General features: G+C 39.6%; 3 long non-coding RNA genes across 3 annotated transcripts; 2 read left to right on the top strand and 1 right to left on the bottom strand.

Moving 5' to 3' along the window:
- Window positions 1-2,015: 2,015 nt before the first annotated feature.
- Window positions 2,016-6,798, bottom strand: LOC139975771 (uncharacterized). The gene is made up of 3 exons (XR_011795876.1): window positions 5,711-6,798; window positions 4,699-4,913; window positions 2,016-2,779 (listed from the first exon to the last, which is right to left on the bottom strand). It is a non-coding gene; the product is annotated as an uncharacterized lncRNA (long non-coding RNA).
- A 1,520-nt stretch (window positions 6,799-8,318) lies between these two features.
- Window positions 8,319-10,574, top strand: LOC139975770 (uncharacterized). The gene is made up of 3 exons (XR_011795875.1): window positions 8,319-8,964; window positions 10,015-10,168; window positions 10,451-10,574. It is a non-coding gene; the product is annotated as an uncharacterized lncRNA (long non-coding RNA).
- A 3,477-nt stretch (window positions 10,575-14,051) lies between these two features.
- On the top strand, window positions 14,052-18,814 carry LOC139975772 (uncharacterized). Its single transcript, XR_011795877.1, has 2 exons — window positions 14,052-14,887; window positions 17,049-18,814. It is a non-coding gene; the product is annotated as an uncharacterized lncRNA (long non-coding RNA).
- Window positions 18,815-20,238: the final 1,424 nt, after the last annotated feature.

The following is a 20,238-nucleotide window of genomic DNA, read 5'->3' as shown; positions in this document are numbered from 1 at the left end:
ATGAAAAACCAACTCAGATGATGGGAGTTAAATATAACAAAATATATATATATATTTTTCCAACCCAAATCTCAGATGGGGGGGCACTCAGGGGGGCACTAGGTTTTCCAGGAGGGCACGTGCCCCCCTGCCCCCCCCCCCCCCTTGGCGACGCCACTGGTGATGACTACAGAAATATCGTTTTGGATTTTTAAAAATGTCATATTATTAAGATGGCATAACCTATTAGAGTCTATATCAATCCTTCCGGAAAAGTGCCAAAATGCAGGAGAATCAATTTTAATACAGTTGTTAGGCTTATATTTTATAGTTCCAGGTATAAGTTGGTAACAGTAAGCCGGGCCTTACACTAGTAACGTTAAACCGAGCGTAAACATGAAAGTCTTCATAAATAGTCTTCAAAGGCGGATATTTGATTATAACTTAAGTTCCTTTTTATTAACTCTTGGTATACAAAAATGATGAATATAACTGTAACTTGGGGTGATAAAAGTACACGAGCATAAATGCTGATTATGAATATAAATTACGGAGCCCTCTGTTATACGTCTGTAGGCAGTGGCGTAGGAAGGTACTTTTGAGTGGGGGGCTGAACACTGATGGCCGGCCTGGGGAGGGGTCTAAGGGGAGGGGGTGTCCCCCTCCCCTTTGGAATTTTTTGCATTTCCAGGTGGCCTCAGATGCAATTTGGTGCAATATAGCACACTTCAACACCCACTCCATTTTGTAAACTTAATTTTGTATTTTCACCTGGCCTTAGATGCAATTTGGTGCTCCAAATGAGATTTTTTATCTCATTTGGAAATGAAAAAGGGATTTTCTGACTTGCGAAGTGGGGGGGGGGGGGCGGAATGATACTTCCGCCCCTCCACATTTTTCACTGGGGGGGGGGCTGGCGCCCCCAGCCCCCCTACGCCCTTGTCTGTAGGCTTTGAAGATAAACTTAAACTCCCTGATACGTAGGAGACGCTTAAACCCCCGATTCGAAAATAACAAATTACGACGCGATGCACAGGGCACACCCTCTGCCCTTGAACCTGATTGGTCCAAACTTATAGCTAACCCCTCACCCAACTCTTGATTGGTTGAGTGCCAACCCAGTATGCAGATGAGCACATGCAAATGAGCACTCAACCGATTTGAATCAGTTTGGCTGTCTTCCAGCCCCACAAACCGAATCTTTCAAAACAAAACATCTGAACACGCTTCTAATAGCGCGTGATTCATAGCCCGCCTCACCACATAGCAAACCACAGAGCAATAACAACAACTAAACAATATGTTAACACAAACTAGAATACGCTTCACACAGTATGTAATCAATCAGGGCTCTCCGTTGTGAAGCTGCGGTAGGGCAGACCTTATTTGCATGTGCAAAGTGAAGCCACAGTGAAATTGTAGCAACTTCACAGTCAAGTCACAGTAGGCATACCTCCCAACTCTTGAGAAGGCAAATGCTGGTCCATGCCACGAATTGCCGTCCTGGGGGAGGGGTATAAGGAGAGGGGGTGTCCCCTCCCCTTTTGAATTTTTTGGAATCCTTGTGATGCCTAAATATAAAATGGTGGCACTTAGAAAGGCTTTTGTCACCCAAACTTTTCTGAGAAATATGCATTTTTTTGTGTGTAACATCAATAAATTGAATAGTAGGTGATAATTCATTCTTTCCCGTGGCATGAAAATGTTCGCTGCTCGCCCCAATGAAAAGAAATATAGGCTAATTTGAGGTTCAAATGATGCTGTAAAGGAGGTTTTATACTCTATTATTGTATCTCTTTTTCAGGTCAATCAGAATCTACATGCAATAGAATCGGTTCAGAGTCAAACCCAAATGTCAAAAAATGAAACAACATTACATGACAAATGAGAAACATCATTCATAATTCACTCCCAACCCAGACTTGGTTGTTGTTATCATATAAAAACATTTAATTCTCAAGTTCTTTTGCCATAAATTATGCATTTATACACTGTAGGATGATATAATAACTTCGTCGAAATTATCCCAGTATGCAGTACACTGAAAACTTAAATTGGTTCACCGACTAACATAACGTTAGTCCATCTGGTGCCTCTCCCGACTAACATAGCCTTAGTCAGTTGCTATACCGACTAATTCATTCCTTAGTCAGTTGGATTTCTTAGTCGGTCATCTTAGTCCGTCAGCTTAGTGGATCAACAATTTGGTAGTCGGTAAATGTATATTAGTCAGTTACATTAGTTGGTGACATTAGTCGGTCTTTATCGACTAATTTATATGAGCCACCGACTAGTTTATAGCAGGTTTTACATTAGTCAGGATGGTGCCTCTCCCGACTAACCTTTCTGAGTCGGTATCGACTGACTAGTTGCACTGACTAGAATCACTGAAAGAATTAAACCCGACTAGTTTTACTGACTAGCATCACTGAAAGAAAAGAGAGCAGAAGAAACACAAATAATGTGTACGTTGGCAGTATTTATTTCTGATAAAACTTCTGATGTCTACAAAGGCTGACTTTCGACAGATAGAGAAGAAATCACTGTAAATAAAATCTGAAAATCTGTTTTTTTTTCAACAAAGTTAAGACAAGTTAATGGATCAAACATGAATCGCAAAAGTATAGCACTGCACAATAATGCAAAGTTGAATCTTGGGCAAGAGTTCCTCACGACTTTCGTTTTAATGTGGTACCCCAAATCGACACCAGTTAAGTCTTCACGAACAAAGAGTGTTTCTCTTAACTACAAATGGCCTCCCATTTGTCTTCAGGAAGCCAAAATCTGCACCATTATTGACCTGTGAACAGAAAATATGATATACGTGTAAGCACAGATACAGATATAGCACATGATAACTCACATTATCATAAACATACATTTACATTAAAATTTTATAACATATTGGGAGGTATACATTTAAATCTAGGTCCCTCAAATTATAAGCCAGGAATAGCAGCTTTACCAAATTATTATTAGCTTTGCACAGCATAACACCAAGTTATTTCTCAAAGCTTAATAATTATGTTAATCATGTTAATAATGATCCCAATAGACCGGGATCCCAGAGGGTTTGGTTAGCTGGGAAGGTAACCAATTGCCTTGTACATCACAATGTTCACAGTGCATTCCTGTATATGAAACCTGACGACTGGCAAACCGACTGTGGTGGGTGTGGCTGGGAGAGCAATTTTAAAGTCACCTGATAGCTAACCTAGATCAGTTTTCATGGTAACACATCAAAGTAAGTACAATGTGTCAGGTATGGCCCCAAGAGCAACAAATGGCCATTGCCAGTAATTATTGGTGGTGGGGTACCCCTGCCAGTGATCTATAATTGACCCCTCAAGGCTGACCTAGGTCAGCTCATGAGGTAACCACTTGAAACCTACTGGAAAATGTTGGTTAGGACTTCAGATACAACTGATGGGCATTGCCAGTAATTTTTATTGGTGGGGTACCCCTGCCAGTAGACCCCCAAAATGCCCATCCCCCATTGACCTAGATGAGCTCATGATGTAACCAGTTGAAAACTACTGGAAAATGGTATCACTTCATATGTAAGGGATGGGCATTCCAGTAATTTATATTGAGGGGGGGTACCCCTGCCAGTAGACCCCCAAAATGCCCATTCCTTCATTGACCTAGGTCAGCTCATGAGATAACCAGTTGAAAAATTACTGGAAAATGATAGTTATCACTTCATATGTAAGGGATGGGCATTTCCAGTCATTTACATTGGTGGGGTAACCCTGCCAGTAGACCCCCAAAATGCCCATCCCCCATTGACCTAGATTAGCTCATGAGGTAACCAGTTGAAAACTACTGTAAAATGATTGGCAGGACTCTATATGTAAGGGATGGGCATTTCCAGTAATTTATATTAGTGGGGTACCCCTGCCAGTAGACCCCCGAAATGCCCCCCCCCCCCCCCTCATTGATCTAGGTCAGCTCATGATTTAACCAGTTGAAAACTACTGGAAAATTATTGACAGGATTCTATATGTAAGGGATGGGCGGACTCTGGCAGTGGTGGCCCACCAATATAAAATACTGGAAATGCCCATCCTTACATATGAAGTGATACCTATCATTTTCCTGTAGGTTTCAACTGGTCAAATCATGAGCGCACCTAGGTCAATGAGGGGATGGGCATATTGGGGGTCTACTGGCAGGGGTACCCCACCAATAAAAATTACTGGCAATGCCCATCCCTTGTATCTGAAGTCCTAAGCAACATTTTCCAGTAGGTTTCAAGTGGTTACCTCATGAGCTGACCTAGGTCAGCCATGAGGGGTCAATTATAGATCACTGGCAAGGGTATCCTACCACCAATAATTACTGGCGATGGCCATTTGTTGTTCTTGGGGCTATACCTGACACATTGTTCTTACTTTGATGTGGTTACCAAGAAAGCTGATCTAGGTTAGCTATTTGGTGACTTTAAAATTGCTCTCCCAGCCACACCCACCACAGTCGGTTTGCCAGTCGTCAGGTTTCATATACAGGAATGCATTGTGAACATTGTGATGTACCAGGCACTTGGTTACCTTCCCAGCTAACCAAACCCTCTGGACTCCCGCTCTACAGATCAGTGAAAATTTGACCAAACTTATGAAGCTTGCACGTAAATGATATACTAGACTGTTTTTTTTTAAAACAGGTTATGAAAAGTATCTTAAATATCATTAAACAGTTGGGTACAATAGTTAAACTCACTCTTCCATCTTTTTTCTCTATGGTACTTGTTCCTTTGCTTTTTGGACTCTTGGATAAACTCTTTTGTTCTGCGAAGGGTACCAATATATCATCTTAAAACATGTCTTTAAGCCATATATAACACAGTTCTCCTCTTCTGTTGTTGCCTCCACACTGGTGTCGTACATCACAGGAAATCTCACCCTTGACTTAGATATTTGGCTTTTCAATTCCTGCTGGAAAAAAGAAACAGCAAAGTATTCATCATTTGAAAAAAAAATTAAATAAAGTTGTCACCACAAAGTTATGTGAGATTTGCTTCCACTATAGTCTCAAAAGCAATCCCAAAGTTTGAAGCAGACTGTATAAAGCTGAAAATTTGAACGAGAGTGTCATCACCATTGCAACCAGAATCAAATGCCCAGAATACAGAGATAATAAAACATGGGCTAAATCTTTGTTTGTTTTTATGATCTTTAAAAATATAAAATTTTAGAAACAGAAATGCACTGAGCCAACTTATTTATAGGCCTAATCATTTTTAGTTGTTATTTTGCTTGCTCACATAACAAGCCTGTTTAGACCTAGGCTAGAGGAGAATCAGTACTTTGTTACACTAAGTTTGTCTTTCGGTCGTTTTGATTTAGTCTTACTAGTAGTACTAAAGTATATAATGGACCGGCGAAGACTAGAGAATACCCAGAGTTTTAGCAACTGCGTTAAACTGTATCATCTGATCTATTATTTACGTCAATGAGTTTCATTCAATCTAGGATCAAAAAGAGAAATCTAATTAATCTTAACCTTTAAACTTTGCTACTAAACAGATATGCTTGAATTACAAATAAATGTCAAAAAAACATCATAATCTAAGATTCGATGCATATACACATAAACAGAATAATTTGAATTCGCGCAAGTGAACCCTGCACTACATTGGACAGAAAAAAAAAACGTGCAATTAGACCAAACTAAACATACTAAATTTTCCGTTACTTCTACATAAAATATCCATACAAATACAACAACTTACTCTTTTGGCAGTATACTAAAAGCACATGTTATAATAACTTCAGACTATCAAGCTTTCCTGAGAAAAAAACGGTTAATACTTCTTACAGTAAGCAAGTCGACCGTGAAGGAATGTCGCAATTGTTTCCTGGGTGTGACCGGAAATTAAATACTAAAAAATGATAAATGAAAAGGTTAAATACAACTGAAGCGTGCATCCTGACTGCTCGCAACATATAATACCGTTGACTATCCAACATAATTTGTTCAGCCTACTGTGACTGTACGTTTGAAGGTCTAGCCTTGCTTATTCAATATCACAAAGCCTACCCATTTAGATTCACATGGGAAATTACAGGAAATCTTTACCAAATGAGTGTAGACTTCAAATAAACTATTGAGCCTTATAGTTCCAGCATTTGTTTGGGAATAAATTAGAAGATTATGTGCCTCTGTTCAATCTAGCCCAATACACACATAACACATTGTTAATTGGTGTTTAGAATGCACACTTTAGTGTTGAGAATGCACTGCAGTACCCAGTAGAAGCCTATAGGCTACTCACTGTCATTGCACTTGTGTATTGCGAAACGCCAACGTGACAACGGTAGCGTTACACTAACCATAATACAGTACTAGTGCCAGTGGCCTAACAATTAACTTTAATTTTACCTTCAAGTTAAAGGAATAACAGGTAGGCCGATGATGCAGTTAATACCTCCATTCTTCTAAAGACCTTCTTGGGTGATTTACGGTTGAAAGTTGCTTAGAGTGATCGTATGAAACTATGCCAAGTCCAGCAAGCTGCCGTTGCCTCTCGGTTTCCAAATTAAAGTGAATCGAATTGGGTCAAAATACATTAGTCCGTCGACACCGACTAAGCTACGATTATGGCGTAAATCGGGTGTCCGTGTCGTTCTTAGTCCATGGGTTAAAATACCTTAGTCCGTCGCCACCGACTAAGCTGCGATTATATTTTCCTTAGTCAGTGTAAACTGACTAAGAAGCAGCGATGAAACGAAGATTTTTGCTAGTTCGTGTGCATTGACTAACGTTACAAACTAATTTAACGTTAGTCCGTGGCAATATTGACTAGTTTATTTTTTCAGTGTAGGCCTATATACAGGTGTTGATAGACTCCAACCGCGAGTTGTTTTGAGGGTAAAAACGATGAGGTAACGCGCGGAGTAGGAAACAGATAATCGCGTGGGATGAATGCTAAAGAAATGATGGTTGCTTGGACAAAATTTGATGCAATTTTTTATGTATACTTGACAATTACAATGCGGGTTTTTCGGACGCTTGCGCGTGTCAGCGGGTTTGGCTGTTAGAATGCGGGTCCAACCCGCGAAATGCAGGTCAGTTGGGAGCTCTCCAGTAGGCCATCAGCTGAAGGTCGAAATTCGCTCGTTTCCTTCCAGCAACTGCGGAACTAAAATTTCTCTACAGCAATGAATACATAAATTAGCGAAGAATTATTGAACCCAAAGTTCTCCATGTGCTTTTTCTGCAGTGTTTTGCAATCAGGCGCGACGGAACGGAAAAATTATTGGGGGGGGGGGGGGCTAATGTGTGGAGACTATCTAAGCGGAGCGCCACCATCGGTTGGCGCGGAGCGTACAATAAAATTTTGGGTTTTTTCAAAGCCCCAGATGGCCGGAAACGGCACTTCCCGAGTGTTTTATGCTGCGAATACCTGGCCCTAAAATATGGGTCTCAAGCCTGCAATTTCTCAGATTGCACGTAAAAAAGTCTGTAAAAACATTGTAATTTGTATATTCGATGGTGTTTTAAGAGAGTAGCTCTTACTCGCAGTGTACTCGCAAAGACGTTTTTGAGTGTAGTAAGGGCTGTGGCGGAGCTAGGGGTATTGGTCAGGGGGGCAGGAATGGTCTGTAGGGGCGCTCTCGACACTATCTAAGCGGAGCGCCACCACAGGTTGGCGCGGAGCGTACAGAAAATTTTTGAGTAAAGATACTCCCTAGATTGCAGGAAATGACCCTTTTCGGGCCTTGTTAATTTGCAGATAAACGGAGAATAAATAGGTTGTGTCGCCATTTTGTCGGAAAATTACACCAACAGAATATGACAAATGTCAATAGGCATATGAGAGCGCAATAAAATAGTCAATAATCGCGAATAAGTGAAAAGTAGTGAAAAGCTGAAAAGGGCGCCAGCAGTCCATTTGAGTCCGTCCGGGGGGGGGGGCATCCGCCCCTGACCCTATATATGGACGCTCCGCCACTACGTAAGGGGATGTTGGAGATCTGGCTGAAATGAGGCAAGTCATTGGCCTAAGACGAAGTTGTGTTACGCTTACCGTACTCACACTCACTGTTTCCACTTTTCACGGGCGTGAAGACGCGGTTGGGGTGACAATGTAGTCTATAGCCAGGGGACGGGCCGAGGGTACCCCAGCAATTACTTAAATTATTACACCTATATAGTATACGTGTGCATCGGACAGATCGACAAGTATGCATTGAAAAATGGGCAGATGCACGTTTCGGAGCCTTGGTAAATATTGGGGGGGCTTATCATGCATTTTCCCCCTCAACTTTTTTCATTGGGGGGGGGGCTGAGCCCCCCAAGCCCCCCGGTTCCGCCGCCACTGTCAATTGCAATGCCGCTCGAAAGATACCAACTATATTTTAACCTGCCGTGTTACATTCAAAATTCGTGCGCCAGTGAGTTATCTGTATCATGTGATATGAATTGTCCAATGAGTTCTGAGTGCACTTTGACATGTAGAAAACAACAAACATGGCGGCTCCCCTTAGTCAGTCTCCGACACACGAAAATCTACAGTGCTTAATGCACATTGATTCTGTAAGATTGAAGCAGTCAAAGCACTGACGAATATCCGATGGACTTAAGTTACTTCCTGCGCTAAAGAGTGACTTAATCTCAGCGGCAGGGAGTGAAATCGCCGAACGAATCCAATACATGGGGTTACTCAATAAAGGCCTACACCACCATCAAGCGTGTGTTCAACAGCATAATATGATGGGGTTCCACGATACGTTTTACATGCGGTCCGGTCCATTGATACAGTAGCAAGCGCATCATCGCTGCAAGGAAACGGACAGTACCATTGGAGACCCCACATGATTTGAAACGAAGCAGCTACGGAAATGATCGAGGCAAGTAAGCAGAAGCTCTGGTGTATTGCCTGTACAATGTATTAAATGTGGGAAAAGAAACTGATACATTATCCTACTCTGCGTTGTAAACGGGTGCAGGACAAGCTGCAGCAGGCAGATACTTTCGATGGAGGTAAGCCTAAGCATACTACACGACTCTACTTGTACTTCTGTGGCATAGTTGAAGTGTTAAGAGAAGTTGAATAATGTAACGTCAGGAGCTCTTGAAGGATAAAATCCAAGTCAACTCAAAGGGCACTGTTTTGGACCTGAACATAATTCAATTAGTGGCATGGTCATCTGATTTGTTTTATTATTTGGTGGTAGGCATGGAAACTTTGATTCAAATTCTCCTTCTGGGGCACTAACCTAGGTGTTAAAGGGTGTGAAGACTCGCGCAAAAAGAAACGTCTAATGCCGGTAATTTGACCTAGTTTCGAATGAGGTGTATCAGAAGTGTTAAACACCACCATCGATCCCAGAAAAAAAAACACACAGCTTGCTACTGTCAGTAATTAGACACTAGTGTGCAGTCAGTACATACAGCTGTGGTCAATAACCACAGCACAGTACACAAATATACAGCGATGGACATCTCAGGTCCAGCTAAAGATAACAATTAAAGTATCACGTTTCATTACTGCCTGCATTTTATAGCGACACGAACAAAACGTCACTTGCAAGCAACAGAAAGTTAACTTTTTCAAATGGCGGCACGCGGTTTGGGGCGAGTCTTCAATGCCTTTAAATACTGGCTTCAGTTTTCATACTGTGGCCCATTATTTGAATGATAGAGATATTAAAGTAGTTAGAAAACTAAGTGTAACAAAAGTGGAATAAGGTTTGCAAGGTCTATGGTCAGCCTGCCTAGCTATACCAAAATGAACAACCATCTGATTCCTTTATCATTTGTAACAGATATAATCTACCATTGTATCATTTAAACCATAATATTAAGAGATAATGTACTGCCAACAAAAAAAACCTGTTTTAATTCTTCTTTGCATGACTCTGGTTTGCAACAAATTTAATGTGTTTTTGTTCATCCATACAAGCTGAGAAAAAGATGAGCAAACCATGTGGTATATTTAAAGGAAATTGTCTTAGTTCTTACAAGTTCAAACTTACATTTTATCAGCAGTAAATGCAACACAATTTGCTTTCTTATTTCATTTTATTAAAGGATTGCTTCGACCAGCAGCCGAGCGGAAATAAGATGATCCCATTTTGATGCATATTAGAAGGAAAGACTGTTGCACCGAAGTGAGGTACCACTCTCTATGTTCTAGGAACTACATACGATTCTTAACAAGGAAGACTGAAACAGATCACGAAAGGTAAAGTACTTTCCTCAATGTGTGCTTTATTGAGAGTTCAGGGGTGGATCTAGGACTTTTGGAATATGGGGGTCCTCACCAAGAAAAATAAGAAAAATTCTCTAAACTATTTGAGATGCAACATTAGGTTAATCTTTCTATTTTATTAAGCCTACTCACTGTTGGAATTTTTAAAGTAATTTGCAACATATTTCTAGCTGAATTGTATTTATATCATAAAATGTGAGACTAAAAAGTCTCCAATTTCATGGTACAAGGTGTTCTGTTCATCTCCATCCTCAGAGCAGAGTTAACCACCAACAAAAGAAGCTCTGATCCAGCATGTTAAGCGCTGCACCTACCAGGCTGCTATTCTCCGTAGGGTATCACAGCAAAGGATTGATGCACTCTCACCAGAGGGACATGAACGGAAACTTGAAAATGATGACCTTAAAGTCACTTGGATGATGAAGCCACCTGTCCCAAATGTTTTGCTTCAGTGTGTCAGGCTGTAGCTGTAGACTCGGCAAATATCTTAAAGGAAGATGTTCCTGTATGAATGCACAGCTGCCGTGTACAGACCTATGTAAATGTTGAAATTGCAGCAACTTCCAAGAAGATGTTGAGATTGTTGATTCAGGGGAAGATGATTTGGAAGATAAGCTGTGATGGTGTTAAATCTTGATATCTTGGTCTGAAATTTTATTCAAGTTTGAAGTTTGTGAAGAGGGTTCACTTTTCTAAGTCATGTTGTCATTATTTTGTTCCCCAGAGTTTAAAGGAACCAGAAAACATGATCTTATTCATTGGAGTAGTTCTACCTAGATTACCTTTATACCTACGAGACACCTAATGATAAATATCCACATTTTCTTCAAGTCGCTCTCTTTTTTTCTGAGAGGGAGGTGGGGGGGGGGGGAGGAGGGGAGGAATACTTAGTTTTGCAGAAGACTGTAGAAGGAGTACTAAGGTAACGGATATATACCGGCTTTAACTTTATTTCACATCTATGATATGCCATGACGTCTCAGTGTGCCAACTTATATTGATTTATACAAAAGATATAGCTCACAGCAGTTGTGGGGCATTGGCACATCTCACTGTAACCAGGGATTTAGCAACATGTAAAGTAGAGGGGGAGGGGGTCACATGTGTAAAACAGTTGGGATGGGGAGTAACAATTCTACCTAGATTACCCTTATACCTACCAGACACCTAATGATAAATATCCACATTTTCTTCAAGTCGCTCTTTTTTTCTGAGAGGGAGGTGGGGGGGGGGGGAAGGGAGGAATACTTAGTTTTGCAGAAGACTGTAAGAGGAGTACTAAGGTAACAGATATATACCGGCTATAACTTTATTTCACATCTACGATATGCCATGACGTCTCAGTGTGCCAACTTATATTGATCTGTACAAAAGAAATAGCTCACAGCAGTTGTAGGGCATTGGCACATCTCACTGTAACCAGGGATTTAGCAACATGTAAAGTAGAGGGGGAGGGGGTCACATGTGTAAAACAGTTGGGATGGGGAGTAACAATTATGGAGAGGATGGGGGGGGGGCACAGTCGTAATTAAACGTTATACAAGAAAAAAGTGGTTCGTATGCACCACACCAAATCTAACGGTAGGGTGTTCCAAATACATAGCATCATAGCACGTAATGTCTACATATCATACCCAATTTCAAGGGTGCGTTACGAAAATACTGCAGGAAAATTTTGGGAGAACTTTTGTAGGGATGCACCGGATCCAAATTTTTGGATCCGGCCGGAACCGGATTTTGCCGGATAGTACATGAAATCCGGCTGGATAAAATCCGGCCGGAACCGGATTTTTTCATTACACAAAAGAAAATCATTAATAAGAAGAAGAAGTATGAAACAAGGAGCAAATCTTAGGTGAGGTATACACATATTATAAAGAAGGTGAAATTAAGACCCCATTTATGAGATTAAATATGACTTGAAGTGGTGTAATCTACATTCTTTAATAAAATAGCTACAATATAATTGTTGACAAGCTTGATACAGTATGTAAATTTGTTTGCTGGAAAAATACTGCATACTACCTATGAAGTTTGTTTTAAAACAGGAAGCTACATTTCACAAATCTCATACTTTAAACTGAATAAAAAGACTATTTAATTGTTGTAGTAACACTACTATCAGGACTTAAAATTGTCTAGTATTATTATTTGGTAACAAATTTTTACACTGCAATATTATCTGTAACAAAAAAAGCATTGCATCTTTCCAGAAGTGGAAGAAACTTCTTATCTATCTTTTATCTATCCGTTAAAATGGAATTGAATGTTCATTAGAACACTAAATGATTTAGGTTTTTCATGAACTTTAAGGAACTTTCATGGTGACAAGAGATATATCTTTCTGTCAGAAAATTAGATACTGTTTTTTTCTGTGACTGGCACCCCATTTGGTGGAAACTCTTATAGTCCATTGCTTCATCTATTTATAAAAGTGCCAAGATTACAATTTGCATATTGCCATGACCACAAACAATGAGTAACAATTGACAGCTTTATAAACAGGAAATGGACTGTAGTGGTCCACAAAAAGATCCATTGTTTTGGCTTCTTAAGGTCCTAATGCACATGTTTGGATTTTGGACATTTCATTTCATGCAAGTGTTTCTCTCTGACCATATAAGAGATTGTTTCACACATAAAAATTCAGAGAAAACATGAATGCCAACAATAATGGGAAAGTAAAGATTCAATGGAACAGTACTTTGACTGATAAGTATATGAATGGTCTATTTTAACTGCACAATATTAAACTGATGAAGGCTGCAAGAAATGATTTCACTGCAAACTGTATTTGTTGTATATAGCTTCATATTATTACAGTAGTTGTATTATTTTGGTTGATCTTTAGAAACAGTGGGTCAGACCATTGAGAAAATTAAATTAAACATGTTAAACCTAATTTTTCCTTACTCTGAATGTTTTCATTAATTTTTGAAAATAGTTTACATTGATTTAAGTTAATACCAACACCTTTGGAATAATTCAGGCCAGATTTTGAAAAAGATCCGGCCGGATTTTGAAAAATATCCGGCCGGAACCGGAACCGGATAATTTCTCACTATCCGGCCGGATAGTCCGGCTGGACCGGATATCCGGTGCATCCCTAAACTTTTGATTGTTTGTGATGCATTGAACTACCCAAAGATGCATTAAAAATCTAGTCCCAGTGTTTCTGGAACGAAACTGATTGAATTGCAACCTCTTTTTGAGTTTCATCTGATGGCCTACAGTAACTGATCGCTGCAGGCAGGACGTTTTGGTAAAGGACCGCAGGCACTAATTTTATGAACTGGAAACAAGTTCTATCCATTGTTCACATTTTTCCCCATCAGGATCCGGTTGACAAAGCATACTTAAGAGTTGCAAGTTATCACTAATATTAGATATGATTGCAGCATACTAATGAGGTACATGTATCATGTAGGCAACTGTATCACATGCAATACACTGATTTCTGAATTATGTGATCACATGTACAGTAAACAGTATCTCAAACACCTCTTTTAAACATAAAACTTAAATGGTTCTTGGATAATTATTCTGGGTTTCTTGAAGAAAACAAAAATCAAGCTACCAACTTTAATTGTAATTCTAGGGCCCTTGCTTTCAGCAAAGGAAATTACAATACTACAATTATTACAATTATACAAATTACAAAATTACAATATATATTCACCCGTTTACTGTTCATATAAGTTTATTCTATCTTCGGTTTGTTACCCTCTGCCTCCTCTCACCACAATGAATACAACTTTCCAAAGAACATTTAATATATCCCATCCAGTAGTAATAGTATAGATTAACCATTGTAAATTTGTACACATCATTTATTTTCAGTAGATACCATTTAGATAGAAATTTAAAGGCGATATCGCTCGTAGACTTTTTTTAGAGGGCGCTGGCATTTTCGAGGTTTCAGCGAGGTTTAATGGGACCCCGAAAACTCACGTGACCTCGGTGGAAAATTTAGATCAGTGAATAGCACAGGCAAGCGTATGCGTAACAAGCCCGTACCCATGCACACATAATGTTATAACACAGCATTTCAGATTATTGTACTGTTTACCGCAAAGGATTTTCGTACGCGATAGTTTGTTGTTTGTGTGCCTTTTGAGTAAAGAATACTGTACGATTTTCGTACAAATACATTCGATTAGACTAGAGTATAGTGACAATCATGGAAAAGGGATCAGGGCAGGGAGAATCGGGCGAAAGAAAACGACCTTATCCTGGAACGAGCGTAGGTTCCAGTGGAGGAAAGCCATTGTTGCATGGACCTGACAAAAACAGCAGTGCAAAGGAACAACAGCGACGAAGAGATGCCACGAAGATCTATCTTCTACGTTCCTACGTAAACTGGCAAATGGAGAAGGAGCTCTACAAACATGTCCACGATTTGACTTCTGTTAGCAACGCAGATTTCGCAGAACATTTGCTTCAGGATCACACAAAAAGGTAATGATTTGCTAAGCTAGGCTAAAACTGTATAGGGTAATACTAGTACATAGTAGTACTACAGGGTATTGTCCTAGGTAACTGTCAGTATTGCGAAGTACAGAAAACTGCAAAGTTCGGACACCCCTAAGAAATACACAATTTCACCATGATAACCTACAAGCGAAAGCCAATATCACTAAAAACTAGGAAGCTACAGTTATTTCCTCTCCAAAATGACCCGTGCGCAAGTATGTACGTACATATCTGTCAATAAAATGAAGATAGTTTTGGGGGTATTTTAAGGCTTAGGTGTTCGAACTTTGCAGTGTCTTTTGTAACAAACATGATTTGATGAGCCTAGGCTTTGTAACTAGGCCTATCATTCATTATTTTTCCAATGGACCTAGCGTATGCTAACCTTATCATACTTATCCTAGCACAAAATAGCAGTAAGTTGTATTACTGAGTCATCATCATCACTGTTTGTGAATGCTTGTCATGAGGATACTGTATAGGCCGTGGCTATTCTTACGACTACTAGTCGTAACAATTATTTATAAACTATTCTTACGACAAAGGCAAATTCAAGTGCAGTAAAGTAAATAAAGCAACTGCGCATGTAGTAGGGGTAACCCTAACCCTAAACATAACCCTAAACCTCAATCCTAACCCTAACCGGAAGTTATTGTTACTCCTCGTCGTAAAATTAGTACTCCTAATCATAAAAATAGCAACTGCCCATGCGTAGTCGGAAACTATTCTTACAACTAGTCGTAAGAATAGCCACTTTGTACTGTATACAGTTAAAAATTAAAATATCCTTCCTAAAGAAGACTGACAGGGACTGGGGGTCTTTAGTTTCACTCCTCATATTTATGCCATGGAAAGCTGGGCCTTCTCATCACCAAAAAGTAAACTGTTTTTTTGCCTCAACAAATTGATGGAAATATATTTTCTAACCACTAGGCCTAGGTGATCTGTTCATCCCCACCCCTCCAGGTTCTAAATTGTTATCAGCTGTCCTTGTTTGAGGAATAATTCTTGTGAATGAGCATTTGAAAGAAAAGCCTCACCTATGCCCAGTCATAATTAACTAGGCATATAACATAGGACTAAGGCCTATAGTATTAGTAATAAGTATCTGAATTTAGTGTTCATAGTAACTGTATTCCCTAATTTTGTAATATACACCAGTGAGGAAGGCCTACTGTGCTGTACAAGTACAACCACATGAACCTGCAATTTTTCCTATAAAAATAATGCATCTACTGTACATAAATAATTTAGAATCACTACTAACTGATTCACATGTTTTCACACCGCTGCGTATGCAACTAGACCTTATGTTTTTCTAAGGTCAGCCACAGCCAGCATATATGCAATCAAGTTTTAATGGTTCATGTGGGCAACAGGGTGTTATACTGTTATCTACTGACTGTCTGTCCAATATTCCAGCAATCATGTGTACATTTCTGTGTTTGGGATTTTTGAAGGAACCCAACTGCTATGCAAGAAATTAGGTAAATTAGCCTCACAAATTGAGGGACCATATTAGTACATATAGCTATACCTTTATAAACCTTTATATAGCCATGCCTGGAGGTAAGAAAGTACCAGTTTTTTTTTGTGTAGGCCTGATGCTCATACTTTATGATGCTGTGCTAAGTTATCATATTTTTTATATATAGTCAGTACTATGCTTGTTTTTGTTCAGCTTCTTGTGAATGATCTGATGTTTAGTGTTCAAAAATTATAATATCTATTAAATTTGGTGGCCGAAACTATCTCTTGTGGAGAGTAATCTAGCGTTAAATTAATGGTAGTCTGAAATCAAGCTATTCATGTAAACAGGAATTTTTCACAATGGTGTCATGGAGTAAGCTAGCATCTCAATTCTCACTCATGAAACCAACTGCTCACATAAACAGGAAGTTTACACAGTAGGTAAATAATGAGTGTACATCAAACTTTGATCAAAAGACTGGACATCTTTTAGCGATATGAAACCAATCAGTTCACTAAGACAGGAAGTTTACATAGTAAATTTTACATTGACATGTGAGCTCAAGTTGTTGGGCAAGCAGTTGGGCAACACAAAATTATCCTTACAATTCTTGAAAGGTACCGCGGTTTATGGATATGTTGAAGAAGAGTATGAAAGAATATCTCATCCTTATCTGGGTTTAAATCAATGTGGGTTAACAATATGTTATGATTGAAATCTGCCTAAGTGTTTGTTTGTTACTTTTCTCTTTCATATTTTTTCTTGGGTAGGTATGATAAAAACATGTATGTTTGTAATGATTTGGTCATTACCAGATTCATTACGCATACAATTAAGCTTGGGGTGTACAGTAAAATTACTATTTCAGTTATATGATTTACAGACAATTTTTTTTGTTTCATTGTATAGGTTTCAAATGCATCTTTTCCGGAAAGATGCTGAAAGTCAAACAGAGGCATTCTCAGCGGCTGTCACCACAGAAAGATCAGTTGACACTCAGAAAGGAGAAGGTAAATTTATATGTTTATCCTTGCATGAATTACAGACTGGAAGAGCAGTGCTAATCTTATCTGATCTGGTGTGATCAGAAAAATAATACAATTTCATTCTCATTAAATTCCAAAAGAAAAGAAAAAGATGGTAGCATATTGCTCATCCACTAAAAAGCATACATGTGTATGAGAATTTATAAAAGTAAGTGGGCCTGATATTATCAGGATCTTCTTTAGAGGCAAACTGACTAGTAACAGTGAATTAAAGAGACACAATAGAGCCTGGAACAGAGAGGACATGGTGAACACAAAGAAAGAAGTTAATGGTGTATTGAACAAAAGGAGTCAGTGAAAGCAGAGGTATTTAGATAAACTGTGGAGTACAAAGCGAGGATTAAGTAAGGAGAGAGGGCAAATAAACTATAGCAGAATACAGAGATGGAGCAGGATAAAGTTAGTCATGTCCTTCCTGTATATTGAGCCCATTCAGTTGAATGGTGCTAGGGCACTCCGTCCACTCTCTCTATCTCTGCTGTGGTGTACTGTGTCTGAGATGGTTAGTCTACGAAGTTAGTTACCTGTTGGGACATGTCTTTAATGGTATGATTGGGGAGCTGAAAGTGTTCCCCTACTGGAGTCTCCATTTTCATGGTATTGACTTGTGACTAGAACTGCTTCTTGAAGGTGGTCTTGGTTTCACCAACATACTTGTAACTTCAATGTCCTCTAAACTCAATGACACCATTTAAATTGAAATATCAGTTTCCAGTGCTGCATAAGTGTGATAAGTTCTAAACAAAAGGTACTGTATATTTTTAGTCACAGCCATAGAAGCTATAGCAGGATACTTGCAATCTAGTAACTATTGTTTTATGTAATCTCTACAGGTACTCCTGATCCAGTTACTTCAACACCTCTCAAGAAGCCATCTGCCAATGTTCTGTCCAATGTCACCAGAAGGATTAGATATGGAGCAGCATGGGAGAGAAACCTCAGACTATACGAATACACATTGCCACATTTACATGATCCTGAACAAAAGAGATCATACATATGGCAGGGGCAAACACTTTTCCCAGACTTTTGTTGACAGGTTGTGCGACATTCACAAACGTTGGATTAGCAGCTAATGATACATCTGCATCACCAGATTGAGATAAATTGCTTTCGTCCATTTTGCTCGATAGTAGCTATGACTGTAAATCAGGAGCTTGGCCACCCTCTAAGTCAAGGTGGGCAAGGTTGGGGAAATTCAATCAAGGAGTAACAATCAGAGAATGGCCAGCTTTATATTATTGTATATAGGCCTACACGCACAGCGTGTATAAATATCTGTATCGGTTTATTTATACTGGTGTTCATTTCCGTTGCCAGGAGGGGATATGATTTGAACGTGGGGGAGGGTGTGGGGGGGGGGTGGGGAGGGGGTCCCATTTGAAGTGTCCAAACGATGCTAATCTTTACATCTATCTTCTTGAATCACATGTACCCCTATCGACACGATCAATCAGTCCTGTCTCTCACCTCCTCTCATGCACTGGTGTATTTATTTCCTGGCAAGATAACAGTTAGGCATAGTAAGGGTCAGAGGTCATCACAACTTAAAGAGTTGTGCGAGTCCCTGTGGTCTCTTACATCCTGGTAGCAGTAGAGAGAAGAAGCCTAATAGATCAGAAACCATAACCATCTTCTGTTGTGTCTTATTTTCCAGCATCCTTGAAACATTATATCCTTCCCCTTTGATTTGTTGATGTCATAAAGCTGTATTTATGTTGTGCATTATTTAATTCCAGTATTTAGATTGTATATTCTTCTTGTGTATTTGACAGTATCCCAGTGATCTGCATTTTTCTGCTCTTGGTTTTTTTTCTCTGTACTTTCATATCATATCTATCTCTACCCATAGCCTCCATCTCCACATTTTCTTTACTTTCTTCCTCCATCCCTTCATCTGTCTTTCACTCTTTCTTTTTTTACCTCTTTCCTCCCCTCTGTTTACCCTGTATGTTTTAGTTTGCCAACTCCCCCCCCCCCCCCGCATCTCACCCCCAAAAAAGTTCACAAGGTTGACAAGTCTCCCCGTGCTAGTCCCAAGCTATACACCCTTGTTGTGGTGACCATTCAATATACTTGCGGATCAAATGGAAAGCCCCACCCCTTATTCCCAGTGTAATGAATCGGCAAATGGAAGATTATTCGGAGTTGTTCGTGATGGTTCAATGATCTTATAGTCAGGCATGGGCCTATATGGTTCTCTTTGTCCTTCATTGCCGTCGAAGTTTGAAATGAATTAATCCTGCTAGGAACTTCAGGGCAATGTTTAATTTTCTGTGGCAAGAAAAAAAGCTTCCCCCCAGTCTCTCCTGGTTGACTATATAGAGCCTGTACGCCTATATGGTCACACAATAGTATAGATAAGTATGATCCATGCAGACAGCTAGTATATATTTTTTTAAATTCAATCCAATTTCAGTTAAAGTTTCGAGTTGTAATTCGAGTCAGTCGAGATGAGGTGCCCCATGGTGGAGCTGGGTTACCCACCCCAACCCCGTTGCCGACTTTTTGGCATTTCGTTGGGAGCCGTTCGGAACAAGAAGCAGGAGAGTCAATTCTGGGAGTACAGTACGCTGGAAAGCAATACACTGACGTGATTTAGAAAAAAAAGTTTTTTGCTTTGACGGCCGATGCTCAGCGAGACACTTTTCAATGGAAATAATATTAGTTTATTGTTCATGTACTTATTCCCTTTTTGCCAATCCTTTCTAAAGAGGGTGGAGCCGCCCCTTATGGCAACGTATTTTCCTTCCTTTTTCCGTTCAAGTTTCGTTATTTTTTAATTTGGGTCAAGGGGTGCAAGGACAGGGTTTACGTGCACCGGTTAGGAGGACGGGGTGCAGCTAGGGCAAGTGCTCTGTGATCGCCTAAAGGGCCCGTTGCCAGGAGTCCAAAAATAATTAAATATACATATTTATCTATATATGGTATATGACATAAAATGCTTTGTCTTACCCTCCTGATATATAACTAAAATTTATATATAAAATACAATGTAAGCTGTGACTCTGTCTATGTATAATTAATACCTATATTGGCTGAAATACCAATTG

Source organism: Apostichopus japonicus, chromosome 11 (assembly GCF_037975245.1).
Source record: "Apostichopus japonicus isolate 1M-3 chromosome 11, ASM3797524v1, whole genome shotgun sequence".
In the NCBI taxonomy this organism is placed as follows: domain Eukaryota; kingdom Metazoa; phylum Echinodermata; class Holothuroidea; order Aspidochirotida; family Stichopodidae; genus Apostichopus; species Apostichopus japonicus.
Note: the sequence above shows the minus strand (reverse complement) of the source record. Positions and strands in the feature narration are given on the sequence as shown.